The sequence below is a fragment of the Nomascus leucogenys genome, chromosome X (assembly GCF_006542625.1).
Source record: "Nomascus leucogenys isolate Asia chromosome X, Asia_NLE_v1, whole genome shotgun sequence".
Classification (NCBI taxonomy): Eukaryota; Metazoa; Chordata; class Mammalia; order Primates; family Hylobatidae; genus Nomascus; species Nomascus leucogenys.
This window is the reverse complement of record NC_044406.1, coordinates 25,331,925-25,346,951: the sequence shown is the minus strand read 5'-3', so window position 1 is coordinate 25,346,951 and position 15,027 is coordinate 25,331,925. Positions and strand designations below refer to the sequence as shown.

The 15,027-nt window shown below is 36.8% G+C and overlaps 1 pseudogene; it reads right to left on the bottom strand.

Annotated features, from left to right (window-relative positions):
- Positions 1-2,360: 2,360 nt before the first annotated feature.
- LOC115833491 lies at positions 2,361-2,505 on the bottom strand (annotated as a pseudogene).
- Positions 2,506-15,027: the final 12,522 nt, after the last annotated feature.

Below are 15,027 nucleotides of genomic sequence, written 5' to 3'. Positions count from 1 at the left end.
TAATGATAATAATGAATGAATAAAATATTATCTTAATACCGCTAACTTATTTATATCACTATGAATAATAATAACAGCAACAACACTTTTAGTACATTTTCCAATGTTGTTATTAGTAGTTAATAAAAGCACCATGCTTAGTATCTGCCCAGTTCAAATACTGAAATATAAATAGCACAATGAAGTCAATTACTTCGAAAATCCTTACCACCCACCAAATTTAATTTCTCTCTGACTCAATATTGGTTGTGAAACAAAACCTGCATAAGCCATGACAGACAATTCAGGCACCATAATTAAAACTGACCTTCTCTGTCAGTTGTCTATTATGTGATTCTTTTTGTAAAAAAAAAAGAAAAAAAAAGTCACCAAAGCTTTTGTTTATTATATTGACTGAAATGTCAAGGTCTCTGATGATTATGACTTGCAGACAATAGCTTTATGAGAAAAATGTATACTTACATTTTTACATTGGAAAGACTTTGGCTACAAGTAACAGACCACTAAACACAAATCTTTTAAACAAATGGGGACTGTTTTGGTAATGGGAAGTCCAGAGGTAGGGAGGACTTTGGGGTTGATCCAGTTTAGGAACTCTGTCTCCTTTTTCTGTAGTTTCTTTTACAAATAAAAATAATTACTATATAAAAAGTGTTTTTATTTTAAGCTATGAAGTATTGTAACTTTATTGCAATTTATTTTGCTCTCTGCCTTTCAGACATTAAATACACATAGTTATAACAGTAAGTCAAGATTTTCAATGGGAAACAAAACAGCAACAAAAGTAACGACACAATTGTAGTAATAGGACAAATGACAATGACATTTAGGATTAAAGATTTAGCGCTTATCAATGGGAATTCTATGATCGGCCAGTTGTTTGTAAGACTATCTGGTGTGGGTGAAGACAGATAGGGAAGAGGGATAATTATCTTGTAAAATATAAGGTGTATTTAGGAGATGAGAGCAGGAAAGAGAATGTAGAGGGATCAAGCCTTTGAGAGCCCCTAAAAGATTAATTTCAAGGTCTACCCAGAGAATGAACCATTTAAATTTTCCCAAGTTATTATGCACATAAAACTAGTATACATTAATAAAAAGTGTAATATGCTATAATTGTATCTGTACAGGAATAGGAAGGAAAAAATCCTTTAATAGGATATATTAGGCTTTTCATGGCTTAATCCCTGTCTGTATATCCAGTTTCATGTCTCAGCAACCATGTGACCATATGTCTCTGTTTTAAGGAACCTTTTCAGATGATTGAACTCCCTTGCTGTCTCAGTTTGGGGCCTTTACAGACTGCTCTTTATGTCAGAAATACTATTCTTCTCTCCTATCTTCACCTCCTAGGGTGATTCCTACCCACCCTCCATTACCCAACTTAGAAATCACTTTGAAAAGGCTTGGCTGACTAGACTAAACCTGTTACATGCCCTTCCATGTTCTCATATATCAACCCAAGTCCATATTAGGTTGTAATTGAAGATGTACTCTCTACCATAAGTCTCTTAAGTTCTGTGGAGGCAGAAGATATATCCAGTAATAATATATCTCCTGTTCATTATACATGTCTAATTCCTAGCACACAGTAAATACATCAATTGATTTAAATTCAAATTGAATGGTGATGAAAGATGGTTATTCATTAATTATTCATAAACTACTTTTTACAGGGTGCGAGTAACTTAGAGGAATCAAAAGCTAAAAGTAGGCAAGTGGATAGAAACCATGACAAGAAGTTCAGCTGTGATGGGTTCTGGAATTCAGACCAGCAATTTAGGCAGGTGGATAGTTACATCATGTAACGGCCTGGGCAGCAGGATTGGAGAAATGAGTCATTTTATGGAAAAGGGGGATTTCAGAACATAGTAATGGAGCAAATTGAGACAAACCTCAGCTTCAGACAGAAATTATTTTATTTTCTTATTCTCAGGACAAAAACTGATCTCTGATCAAAGTTGGAGACAGAATACAAACGACATTTAGTGTTTGCCTTATGATTAAAAACATATTCTTTTATTTGATCAGGTTTATTGAGACAAATTTACAATTAGAAAAGTTTATTTTTTTCAGAGAGCAGTTCTTTTAGTTTTGACAAAAGCATACAGTTGTGTAGCCACTATCACAATCATGATATAGATCAGTTTCCATCACCCATCACTCCATGCCCCTTTTTAGTTAATCCCTTACCCTTACCTCTGGTCCTTGGCAATCACTGATCTGTTTTCTGTCCAGAATGTCATATAAATGGAATTATAAATTCTATGGCCCTTTGAGTCTGGCTTCCTATCCTTAGCATAATGCGTTGTGATTCATTCATGTTGTTATGTTTATTGGTTTATTTTTGTTGTTGCTGTTTTGATCTTATCTCGCTAGCAAAATTTCTGCAGTTGAGTTTCTTGGTAAGAATCTCAGGTTCAGCACATCCCCGGTGTAATAGACAAGCCTCACCCTAGCAAAACCCATTTTGTGATCATAGTATCTATTCTACCAGGTAAGAATTTATTAGTTTACTTTTTACTGCTAAGTATCACAGGTTATGTAAACATCTGTGATACTTCTATCACATATTGTTTATCCATTTTCCCACTGAAGGTCATTTGGCTTGCTTCCAGTTTTAAGCAATTATGAATACAGCTAGCATAAACACTCCTGTACAGATTCTTGTGTGAAGATAAGGTTTTCCACCTTTGGGTAAACTATGTATTTCACATTGAAAGAAAGGTCCAGTTTGCGTTTTAAGAAGCAACATATAAAAATTCCAGTTGCTCAACATCCTTCCTAGGCTGTGAAATTGTCAGGTTGTTTGTTCATTTGGATGTTCTATTTAATTTTTGCTCTTATTTTTGTTTTAGCATTCTAATCAGTGTGTAGTGGTATCTCATGGTGGTATGATGACGTTGGGCATTTCCTTTTCTTGTCCTTAAGGTCAGGCCTATCTCTTCTTCACTGAAGTGTTTGTTTAAATCTTTTGCCCATCTTGGTTAGAATGTTTTTCTTCTTACTATTTTATTATTGAGTTTTGAGATTTCTGTATGTATCCTAGATATGATTCATTTCCTTTACCAGATATATGCTTTAAAAATATTTACTGCAATCTCTGGCTTTTTCCTTCATTCTGTTAAGAGCAGAAGATTTACATATATGTGTGTGTATATGTATATGTATATATATACATATACACACACACAAACACACAACATATATCGTGTGTGTATAAATATGTAAATCTATCATATGTATGATATGTGTGGACATATATGTTTGTGTATATATGTGATATATATGTGTTTGTATATAAATATCATAAAACTTTAAAAATATATATATCACACAATTTTTTTAAATGAATGAGCTCTTTTAGAGTTGTGTTTAAAAAGTTTTCGCTTATCTCAAGTTCAAAAAGATATGTTTGTCTGATTGTTCTAGGAGTTTTATGGTCTCAGGTTTACATTTAGGTATCTGATTCAAGTTGACTTAGTTTTTGTGTAGTTTATGAGTTGCGAATGAGATTCATAATTTCTTTGTGGATAACTAATTGTTACAGGAACATTTATTGAAAATACCATTCTTTCTCCATTGAATTGCTTTGCATTTTTCTTAAAAATCGATTGACAGCGATAAAAAATATTGACAAGGATGTGAAGAAAGGGAGTTCTTGTACTTGGTAGAAATGTAAATTGGTACAGCCATTATGGAAAACAGTATGGAAGTTCCTCAAAAACCTAAAAGTAGAACTACTATATGATCCAGCAATCTCTCCTCTGGGTATATATCCAAAGGAAATGAAATCACTACTGCATAGAGACAGCTGCACTTTCAAGTTCATGGCAGCATTATTCACACTAGCCAAGATATGGAAACAATGTGTGAGTCAGTGGTTTAATAAATCAATAACTTGTGGTATATATACAATGAAATACAACTTAGCTTTAAAAAAGAAGGAAATCCTGCCATTTGTGACAATATAAATGAACCTGGAGAACATTATGTAAAGTGAAATAGGCCAGACACAGAAAGAAAAATACCACATGATCTTATTCATATGTGGAATCTAAAAAATGTTGAATACATAAAAACAGTTGAATGGTGGTAACCAAGGCAGGGAAGATAAGGAAGTGGGGAGCTGTTGGTCAAAGGGTACAAGATTGCAGGTATGTAGGATATATAAATCTAGAGATTGAATGTACAATACGATGACTACACTTAATATTATATCCCATACTGGAAATTTTCCAAGACAGTAGAATTCAGGTGCTCTTACCACAAAAAAAGTAACTATATGAAGGATGGATGTTTATTTGTGTGACTGTGGTAATTATTTTACTACGTTATGTATATCAAAACAATGTTGAATACCTTAAACATATACAATAAAAATCCACAATTGACCAAATACGTGTGGGTCTACATTACAAATGTCTCTTCTGTTCCTGCCTGTCCTTTCACCAATACCACATTGTCTTGATTAGTGTAACTTTATAATAATTATTGGAATCTGGTAAAATGTATCCTCCAACTTTGTTCCTTTTAAAAAAATACCGTTTTGCTCTTCTAACTCCTTTGCATTTTGACCTAAATTTAGAATCGATTTGTTCATTTCTAGGACAATTCCTGCTGGGATTTTGATTGGGTTTGAGCTGAATTTATGGATCAGTTTTGTTAAAATTGCTGTTTTAACAAGAGTCTTCCAATCCGTGAACATGATATATCCCTCCATTAATAAGTTATTTGATTACTATTATCGGTGTTTATACTTTTCAGTATACTGATCTTACATACATTTTGTCAGGTTTATATCTGTTTCATGTTTTTGGTGCAAATTTAAATGCTATTTTTCATAAGCTTTAAAAATATTAGAATAGTTATTAATTAATGGAACAATTTCAAAGAAAACACAGTTACTGTATATCCTTCACCCAGATTCCCCTATTGTTAAAAACTAAGGAACCAACATTGTTGTGCTAATATAGATAAAATGTCACATTGTATTAATGTCATTTTTTTTTGTTCCAGGATCCTATCCAGAGTACAATATTACATTTATATTTCATGTCTCCTTAGGCTCATTTGTTCTGTGACAGTTCCTCAGAATTTTTTTGTTTTTGTGACCTTGACAGTTTTGAAGAGTGCTGGCCAGGCAATTGGTACATTTTTTTCTCAATTGGAATTTGTCTAATTTTTTTCATGATTAGAATGGAGTTGAAAGTTTGGAAGGAAGGCCACAAAGATAAATTGCCATTCTCATCACATTATATGAGAAACATACGTTATCAATACGATTTATAAATATTGATGTTAACCTTGATCATTTGGCAGTAGTAGTATTTGCCAAGTTTCTCCACTATAGAGCTACTTTTTAAATGATATTTTTAAAAATTAAATTTCCAATTGTTCATCATGAGTATATAGAAGTACAATTGATTTTTAAATTGACCTATCATCCTGTAATCTTGGTAAAGTCACTTATTAGTTCATTCAGCTTCTTTTAGATTCCACTGGGTTTCCAATGTAGAAAATCATGGCATTTGCAAGTAGATATAATTTTATTTCTTAATATCCATTTTGTATGCCATTTATATATGCTTGCGCATATGAATATAAGTATATATTCATGTGTCTATGTAGGTACTTGTCTTATTGCATCGTCTGGGACCTGAAATACAATGCTCAATAGGACTGATAAGAAAGTTTTGCTTTTTTCCTGAAATCGTGAAGAAAGTATTCAGTTTTTCATCAATACATATTGTATTATTTGTAGGGTTTTTAAAATATATCCTTTAGCAAGTACAGGAAGTTCCTTTCTCTACTTTTCTGAGAGTTTTTAGTGTAAATGGATGTTGAACTTTGTCAAATCTTTTTCTGCATTTATTGAGATGATCACATTGTTTTGCTTCTTTACTCTGTTGATGTGATGAATGGCATCGTTTTAAACTGAGGGATATTTTCTCTGATAATCAGCCTACCTCACAATCTTTCTCTTTAGCACAAGTAAAGTCCCTGGAGAAGAACCTTCACGTGTATGCAGTCTTCTTTTATTGTTTGCAGCTCTAGGGAATTCTGTAGTCTCTTGCTAGCCCACACTTGGCATTTAGCAAATTTTTAAATACTTTAGTGAAATCTTTTTAGCCACTTGTGTAACAACTCTGTCTTCCTCCTGTGCTCTGCCATAGGTAAGACAATGGCTGTGCTACATTTTACCTTAGAAGTGCCTATCTTTCCAAGATCTTAGCCTCGTTGGTTATTCTGTAACCTCAGATCTCTGATGGGTACAATAAAATTAATGATTTTATATTTAGTGCTGTTTTTTTTCTCATTGTTAGTGTGGAAATCACAGCCTTCTCAGCTTTCTAAATTCTAGGCAGAAGGAGGTAGTCCTTGTGATTAGAAGAAATTGACTTACCTCTAACAATGAAATGATTCAGGGATGTTATTTCCTCAGAGGATTTTACCTGTAACTTCTTTGTGAAGAGTAAAATGTAGCAATGGGGTTGATTTCAGCTCATATGCAGCACAGGCAAGGCTAATTTAAAAACTGTTTTTGTTTGTTTGTTTGTTTGTTTGTTTTTTGAGACGGAGTCTCGCTCTGTCACCCAGGCTGGAGTGCAGTGGCGCAATCTCGGCTCACTGCAAGCTCCGCCTCCCGGGTTCACGCCATTCTCCTGCCTCAGCCTCTCCGAGTAGCTGGGACTACAGGCGCCCGCCACCACGCCCGGCTAATTTTTTTTGTATTTTTAGTAGAGACGGGGTTTCACCGTGGTCTCGATCTCCTGACCTCGTGTGTTCTGTATAGCATCTAGTCCTTTGCTGGAAGTTAAGACTTGGATAATAACTGTGTTTGCATTTAAGGAAACTCTCTCCCTGGGCTTTAAAATGAAGAAGATAAGAGATAATTATATCACTTTTGGCAGAGCAAATTAAAAGCAGAATAGGAAATGAAGCTGTCTGAAATTGCATAAATCAAACCTGCTGGCTGTTTTCCCTAAGTAAAAAAATAATGGGGGCCGGGCGCGGTGGCTCACGCTTGTAATCCCAGCACTTTGGGAGGCCGAGGCGGGCGGATCACGAGGTCAGGAGATCGAGACCACGGTGAAACCCCGTCTCTACTAAAAATACAAAAAAAAAATTAGCCAGGCGTGGTGGCGGGCTCCTGTAGTCCCAGCTACTCGGAGAGGCTGAGGCAGGAGAATGGCGTGAACCCAGGAGGCAGAGCTTGCAGTGAGCCGAGATTTCGCCACTGCACTCCAGCCTGGGCGACAAAGCAAGACTCCATCTCAAAAAACAACAACAACAACAACAACAAAAAAACTAATGGGTACCATCCAGAGGTGAATTCCATGTTGTTTTTTTAATAAACATGTGAATGGTATCAATCAATGAAGTTTAACTTTGTTCATATTATGAAATTGTACATGAAAGTACATGACATTAATATATTCTTTAATTCCATAAATATTCATTGACCATCTAAAATGTAACACAGCTACTCTCCCAGATATAGAAGAAACATTCAGATAGGCAATTTGGAGACCTGAGTTTTAGCCCTGATGTTATTACTAATCCTCTGCATGATCTTAGATAATTCAGTTCTCTGAAAAAAATTAGTGAGGGTGAATTATGTCAAGAATTACAGATATGCAGCCATCTCAGTACCTCTTACCCAATCTATTTCACCCAGTAATTAGGGCAGACCAGGTTATTCATATGTGATTATTCCACCTAAGATAAATGGGCAAAGAGCAAACAATAGTGAAGAATTACAAGACCAAGATTTGGGGGAGGAGGAAGACCTTGAGAGGTGCAACCAGCATTAAGGATTCTTGCTGAGCCAGGATAATATGCCAAGCCACAAAGAATGGTTAAGGGACTTAGATATTATTTTTGGTAGGTTTGCAAGGCTAAATAGATAAAACTGGGTGTCCATAGTCCACCAAGAATAGGAATCCTGCTAATTCCCCACCGTACCCTCCACTTTGGGCTGGGATCCTGAAGAGTCTTCTCCTAGGATTAAGAATGAATTGGAAGTAAACCAACTTTCACAGGAATTTTCAGTTCAGATTTAGTCATATGAAAGTTCCAAAAATCCTTAGTCCTTGAACTTGGATTAAGATGGTCCCTGATTGCTAAAATTTCTGGAAGGCCTCATAGGAAAAAAAATAATATGTGAAGAAAGATATTGATATAGGAGTTAAAAGGAAATTATTTAAAGAGATAGTGAGAGTAAGGAAGTCCTTGGTAAGGTTTCCCTTTGATAAAAAGCAGCCCCCAAATCATTTCTTTTCTAACAAAAAGCAGCCTGTAAAATCAAGCTGCAGACATACATAAGCAAGCTGGAAGCTTGCATGGGAGAATGCCAGCAGCTGTGACAATAGGAAAAGGCTCCCTAAGGGCTAGGCATGTCCAACATGGCAGCTCCATCTTCCCTTTTCTTTGTCAACCACGTGTACAGTAAGGAGCAGACAATATGGCACTGGCCAGGTAGAAAACTCATTTGCATAATGAAAGATTAGGGTGGGTGGCCAGCTTCCTCATGTGCTATGTAAATGTCATACCTGGTCCAGCTAATCTTTGGGACCTGCCTAAATCAGACACCACCTCCTCAAGCCAGTCTATAAAACCCCGTGCACTTCACCATGAGACTGGAAGACCCACTCGGGAGGCCCTCTCTCTCTGCAGGAGAGAGCTATTCTCTTTTCTCTTTCTTTTACCTATTAAACCTCCGCTCTTAACCTCACTCCACATGTGTTAATGTCCTTCATTTCCTTAGCATGAGGCAATGAACCTCGGGTCTTACCCTAGACGAATTATGCCACTTCATTGTGGGGGCTTGTCTGGTATTGGAATGCAGGGTACATTTATTGAAACAGTGAGTATAGGTGTGAACCTCAACTCTGTACTTTCACTTAGAGGCTCTCGGCCTTCATTTCAAAATCAAATCAAACCAAAATACTGGGCCCCCATCAGCCATTTAAAAAACGATTAGCATGGCTGCCAGCCTTACAAGACTTGGGGTATAGGCTTGCTGGGAAGAACATGGAGAATCCCCCACTATCCATGTTGCTGGGCATGTTGGCCATGTTTTGAACCGCTTCCTTTCACAGAGGACCTAGCCATCGTGTGGGGCTGGAAGAGTTCCTGAAACAACTGAGGATTTCTGGCCAGGGCTACACCCCGGTGTTATCAGAAGGCTTCCAGACTGACTCCAGGCTCCGACTGCCCAACTGGGCATTGGCAACAGGATCTCCAGGTTTTCCTATGGTAATTTCCTCCTTTCCTGTCCACAACTACCATGTCTCCTATCCTGTACTCTGTATGCAATGTTATGGGAATTTTTACAGTTCAGGTCAGGGAAATCATCACGTTAGGCAAGATCAGGAAATGCCATAGTAACTGGGGATAAAACTCAAGGGAAGGCCGTTTTTGTGATTTTAGAGGAACAGAAGGTCTCTCCACGCCCACCCACAGTGAGTGTCTCTCTCTGCCCTTTGTCTGTAGAGCACATGGCATTTCAAGGTCACTCTGCCCTTGGTCTGGAGAGCATATGGCATTTCAAGGTCAACATCGCCACCTAGTGGGATAGGAATCCTCTCCATGGGGCACATTTTTGCCCCTTCGCAGAAACACTCTAGCTTCCCAATTCTTCTCCCTTTTTGTGCTCCTCTACTAGAGACCAGGATTTATGCTGCTTCTGTAAATGAGGAAACTCTGCCTTCAACAATGAGGAGGAAAATGTCCTCCAAAATCAAATTTTAGTCTTGATACTGTCCCACTGGGAGGAAAACTGTCATTCACTCCCTACATTCTTTTATGGTACCTATTCTACCTCCAATTAAAATGGTACCTAAAATAGCAAGGAAATTTTAAGTCTGGAAGTTAGCCGGAGACAATCTACAAGAGTAAACACTTCAGCACGGGCCATAATAGTTTCTTGGTCTGGTCCCCAGGCAAAAGGGAATTTTATTTTGGGAAGGGGCTGCTATCGTCTTTGTTTGGGACCATAAACTGTAAACCAAGCTCCTCCCAGAGTTAGTTCAGCCTATGCCCAGGGATGGGTAAGGACAGCTTGGGGGCTGGAAGCAAGATGGAGTTGGTTGGGTCAGATCTCTTTCACTGTCTCGTTCACAATTTTGTGACTTACCACCTCTTTGAAAATATCTCATATACTCGCGGCTAAGTCATAACCTAATTAAGGCTTGTTGGTTTGATCTATGAAGTTACTTTTGGTAAAGTTCAAAAGCAGAAAATCTTAACTGCTTGGTGTGGCTAAAGTCAAGTAATAGGGGTTTTAAAAGGATTTTCTCTTTCTTTTTTTCGAGACAGAGTCCAGCTCTGTTACCCAAGCTGGAGTGCAGTGGTGTGATCTTGGCTCACTGCAACCTCCACCTCCCAGGTTCAGACAATTCTCCTGCCTCAGCCTCCCAAGTAGCTGGGATTACAGATGGATGCCACCACGCCCAGCTAATTTTTGTATTTTTAGTAGAGATGGGGTTTCACCATGTTGGCTAGGCTGGTCTCAAACTCCTGACCTCAGATGATCCACCTGCCTCAGCCTCCCAAAGTGCTGGGAATACAGGCGTGAGCCACTGCACCCAGCCAAAAGGATTTTCTTAAAGAGCGCTCAGCTTAATTAAAAGCGGATAGCCAAGCTATCGGTATATTTAAAAGCCCTTTTAGCCCTTTATGTTGTTGTCGTTGTTGCTGTTGTTTTCCTCTTCTTGGGTCTTATTTTTCTGGAAAAAAATGGTTTTTTTTTTCTTCTTAGTCAACTGAATTATTTTTCTGCATTTTTTGTCTTGCCACTCTTAATGCACACATGAGAGGCCCTAAGATAACTTCTAGTAGCTTGGGACTACTTGGGAAAAACAGAGGAGGCACCACAGACCCCGTTTTGGAGAAATACTCTGTTTGCCTCATGAAACCCCAGGAATTAAAAATGGATAGATCCCTCTCAAAATGAAAGGCTCCGTCCTGTCTTGCATTGTATTATCTGATGGTTTTGAGTTTTGGAGGTATCAGAAATTACTTCTTATTGTGAGAGAGCGTTGGTGTGTAATAAGTAGGTAGGAAATATACTTTCAGGGCTGGGTAATGGTAGTTATGGTAGGATACTTGACTCTGCACAGTTGAATAAGAGAAGCATGCTCTTGGCCACCTGGAAGAGATGGAAACATCCCTGTCCCCACCCACTGCAAGATGAGACTCTTATGGGGGATGGGTTGATTATGAAGTGGGCTGGTTGGCTTTGGGTTGCCTTGCAATGAAAAGCACAGTTGAAGCATTTCACTATCTTCTCCCATAGTATTTCCCTCCTTTGGGGGATCCAGGATCCACTATAAAAGGGCACCCTTAATTTTTGGAATCTGTCTTTGCCTTCAGCTATGCCTGCTTATTTGGCTGTAGAAATGCATGCTCTCCTGGCTCTGTTCGTCCAAGGGTTACACCCTGAAGCCATAGTCCAATTAAGAAACTGGCAAATGAAAAATCTTACAAGTGCTGAATCTTCTGTCTGACTGTGTAGCTATATATGTGTTGTGTGTAACGTCTATAAGAAGAGCTCTAATTGATTGGCTTAAAGAAAAATAAGCACTTAAATAAAATATTTTTAAAGGAAAGGTAAAAGCTATAATGCCTTATAGTTCATGTGACTTCAATCTTTAAGAAATAAAAATAGTCTTAAGGATTATTGGTAAAATACAAATGTCATCAAAATACAAATTGGTGGTCTAAATCATACAAGTCAGATACTAGGTTTGCTAAATGTTTCAATAAACTACCTGCTTTACAACTTGGTAAGGTCTGGGGATATATGAAATTAACCATGCCCCTAAGTATGCTGGAAAAAGTCAGACTTTATCTGTGCCTAATACATAATCAAAACAACCTACTAGGCTTCACATTAAAGTCATAAATTGCTAAAAGTTACATTATAACATGTAATTTAAACTACTAAAAATGGATTTACATGCAAGGTGTGTAAAAACATTAAAATGTGTTTTTAATAAAAGATTATAAGAAGACATGGAAATGTAAGTTTTGCTTAGGGATAAAGGATTGTCTGAAATTAGATAAGATAAAGCTGAAAGTTTAAGCAAGTTGTGGAACAATTGTAAAAATTAATCTTGCAAAAATCCCATGTGTAAACATTAACTAATTTCAAAAGCATATTATATGGTCTTTTCATAAATTGAGCATTGAAATAAAAGAACAGCAAGGTTATCATAAGATGTTAGTCTGCCCTTGAGCAAAAGTTATAAAAGGATAGTAAAAATTTCACCTCATGGTCAAATTGGTTAAGATTAGATGGAATTGTCTATGAGTTTTCACTTTAAAATTGGGGTTAACATTAATAAAATAATGCAAGGGTAAAATTTGGCTTTGAACAGGATTTTCATGTAATACTAAAGGCTAATGAAAGATTTTTGCCTTTTTAAAATTTTTGAGTCATTATTTTGGCAAAATAAATAATTTATGGTAATCTGGAATTCTATTTCATGACATCAAGTGTTTAAACTGCTGACATATTTAACAGGATTCCAAAAATCACACCTCAGTTTCAAAATTGTCTTTCCTGACACCTGGCTTTTCAGAGGCTCTAGAAGGGCCCCTGTAATGTCCAAGAAAAGAAAGGTAAACAGGATTATTTAACATGTTTAGGTATGTGAAATTGCCAAAATGATGTTTAATCTTCTTCAGGTTATATTTTACTGAATAATATTAATATATGTTCCAAAATTGTGTGGATGTCTAAAATTCTAATGTCTAAGTATATACTATCAATCATAATTAAGGTCAAAGTTATTATAAAACACAAAATAACCAAATCTCTTTGTCAGTAATGTTTTTAACTGTAACTACCCTGGAAATTTTGTCATTTGCAGACAATTGTTGTCTTGCTTTGTTGCTTCTCAAAAAATGGTTTATAATCAAGCTATGGGACTTTAACAGGTGTCCTCAAATGCAGGTCTCTAATAGCTTTGAAGATTGTAACATTGAAATAGAGAAAAACATGCAGTACTCATGAAGAGCTGAAATGTTCATGAATATCAAACAGGAGTTAACTGCATGAATACACTAATAGAAGTCTGAAGTAATCTTTTTTTAACTTTTTTCTTGAAACATTGCTAATCCTTGTTTTGTTCTTCAAAGTCAAGGCAACCTTTCTTTTTAAGCTATCTATAGCTTTTAACAATTAAGTATACTTCTGTAAACAAAATTTGAAGCATATTTATTTCTTACTGCCTGGTTCTTCTAAACTTTGGAATCTATTTGTGAGTATCCTTAACTTATGGCAATATAGTTATTTGCATCAGTGCAATAAGAATCCATTTTCTTTTGCAACAGGACACAATTGGAGGAACTGGTTGTTTTACCAAGGCTTTGGCTGGAAGGGTGTGTTTCCCTTTAAGGAATCAAGCTTGACTTGCAGAGCCCATAAAAGCCCTGTGGGGAGACTGGTCTCATGCCCTTGCCTACACAGTCCCTGTACAGGGTTCCCAACCTGTGATCAGTAAAGAATGTCACTTTCTAACAGTTCCAGGAGCTCCAAGTTTATCTTGGAACGTTAAGAGGAAAGGATCACCCAACTCACAGGTATCCGAGGGTACAAATCCACGGCTGTACTCAGCTTTAAAAGGTTTTATCTGAGATTCCTTGTGGAGCAGAGTTCCATCAAAACTAATCCAAAAAGCCTATGTAGCAATAATTATTCTTGCTGTACTTTATGCAAATAATCAGGCCAAGTATAAGACTAAAATTTATTCTACAAACAACACAGTCCTATCATAATTTGTTTTTACTGAAAATGAGGACTGGAGAGAGAAAAATTATGCTCCAAAACTTATTATACATTTATCATTAAGTTCTAGTTTCATTGGTTGTTTTTAAATTTTTTTGCCTACATTTTAGACTAACCCTGCTTATTTCTGTGAATCAGGTAGTGATCTCCTGCAGCTCAGAAGGAAAAAGAAGGGATGGGTAATGTAAAAATCTGGATCAATATCCTAGTTCTGGGCAATTATCCTGCAAATCCTGCCAGGTAATGAAAGTAAATAAGGTGCCCATAACCTGTAGGTTTCTGTGATTGGGAAAATAAAACCAAGCAACTTCAAAGACCCCCAAAGGGAAATTCTATATATTGGCAAGTAAAATTTAATACACTACACTACTCTTGTGGGAATTGCTATACTCAGTCTAGTATTTGCAATAGAGCTATACACCAGAACACCTTCTAACTGGAATATCAGACAGTTTCCATTGCTATAGTATTTTGCTTAATTATTACCCTTAAAGGAGGAATAATAGTTACCAATAAGAAGTAAACATGAAAGTTTTACTATCAATAAATCTGCTAGGACTTTTTATTGGGTTTGGTAATATGTCACACCCTAGCTATGCAATAAAGCAACAAAGAGAAGAGATTTTATTTAAGAAAGGATCTTGTATGGTAAATTATTGTCCTAAAGAGAATAACTGGTTGTTTATAAAGAGGGATGTTTAGGACAAGCCAGAAAGTTTAAGCATGTCATAGATTGTCTGTGGAAGTCATGAAAGGATTGGTAATTGCAGGAAAAAATTAGCCAAGGTTAACGCTAAAGTTACTCTAGCCACCCAATAATGTATTTCTCCCAATTACATTGCAAGTTATAAAAGATGGCCTAGATCTAAGATTACCCCCTAATAACAAGTCAAGAAGGAAAAACAGGTTTTTCTCAAAGAAAAATTATCAATGCGTAAGGTAAAGTACAGCGACCTCTGGTGGAGGCAGACCAGTATTACAGTCCATCGGAATGGCTGACAGATATCAAACTCTACTGTCACGGTTGTGGCCTACAGTACCCCCACTAATAGTGGTAATCTTACGCTCATATTCAAACTAAAATTTGTCTCTTCTTGCCTAGAAGCAGTCAACTCCAAATGGTGCTGCAGACAGAACCACACATGGCCAAGCTTTACTTCCAAGGACCCTTAGATCAACCCCAGGAAGAGCCCCAGCTGCTCTTCCCCACACAACGCCCAATTTCAGCA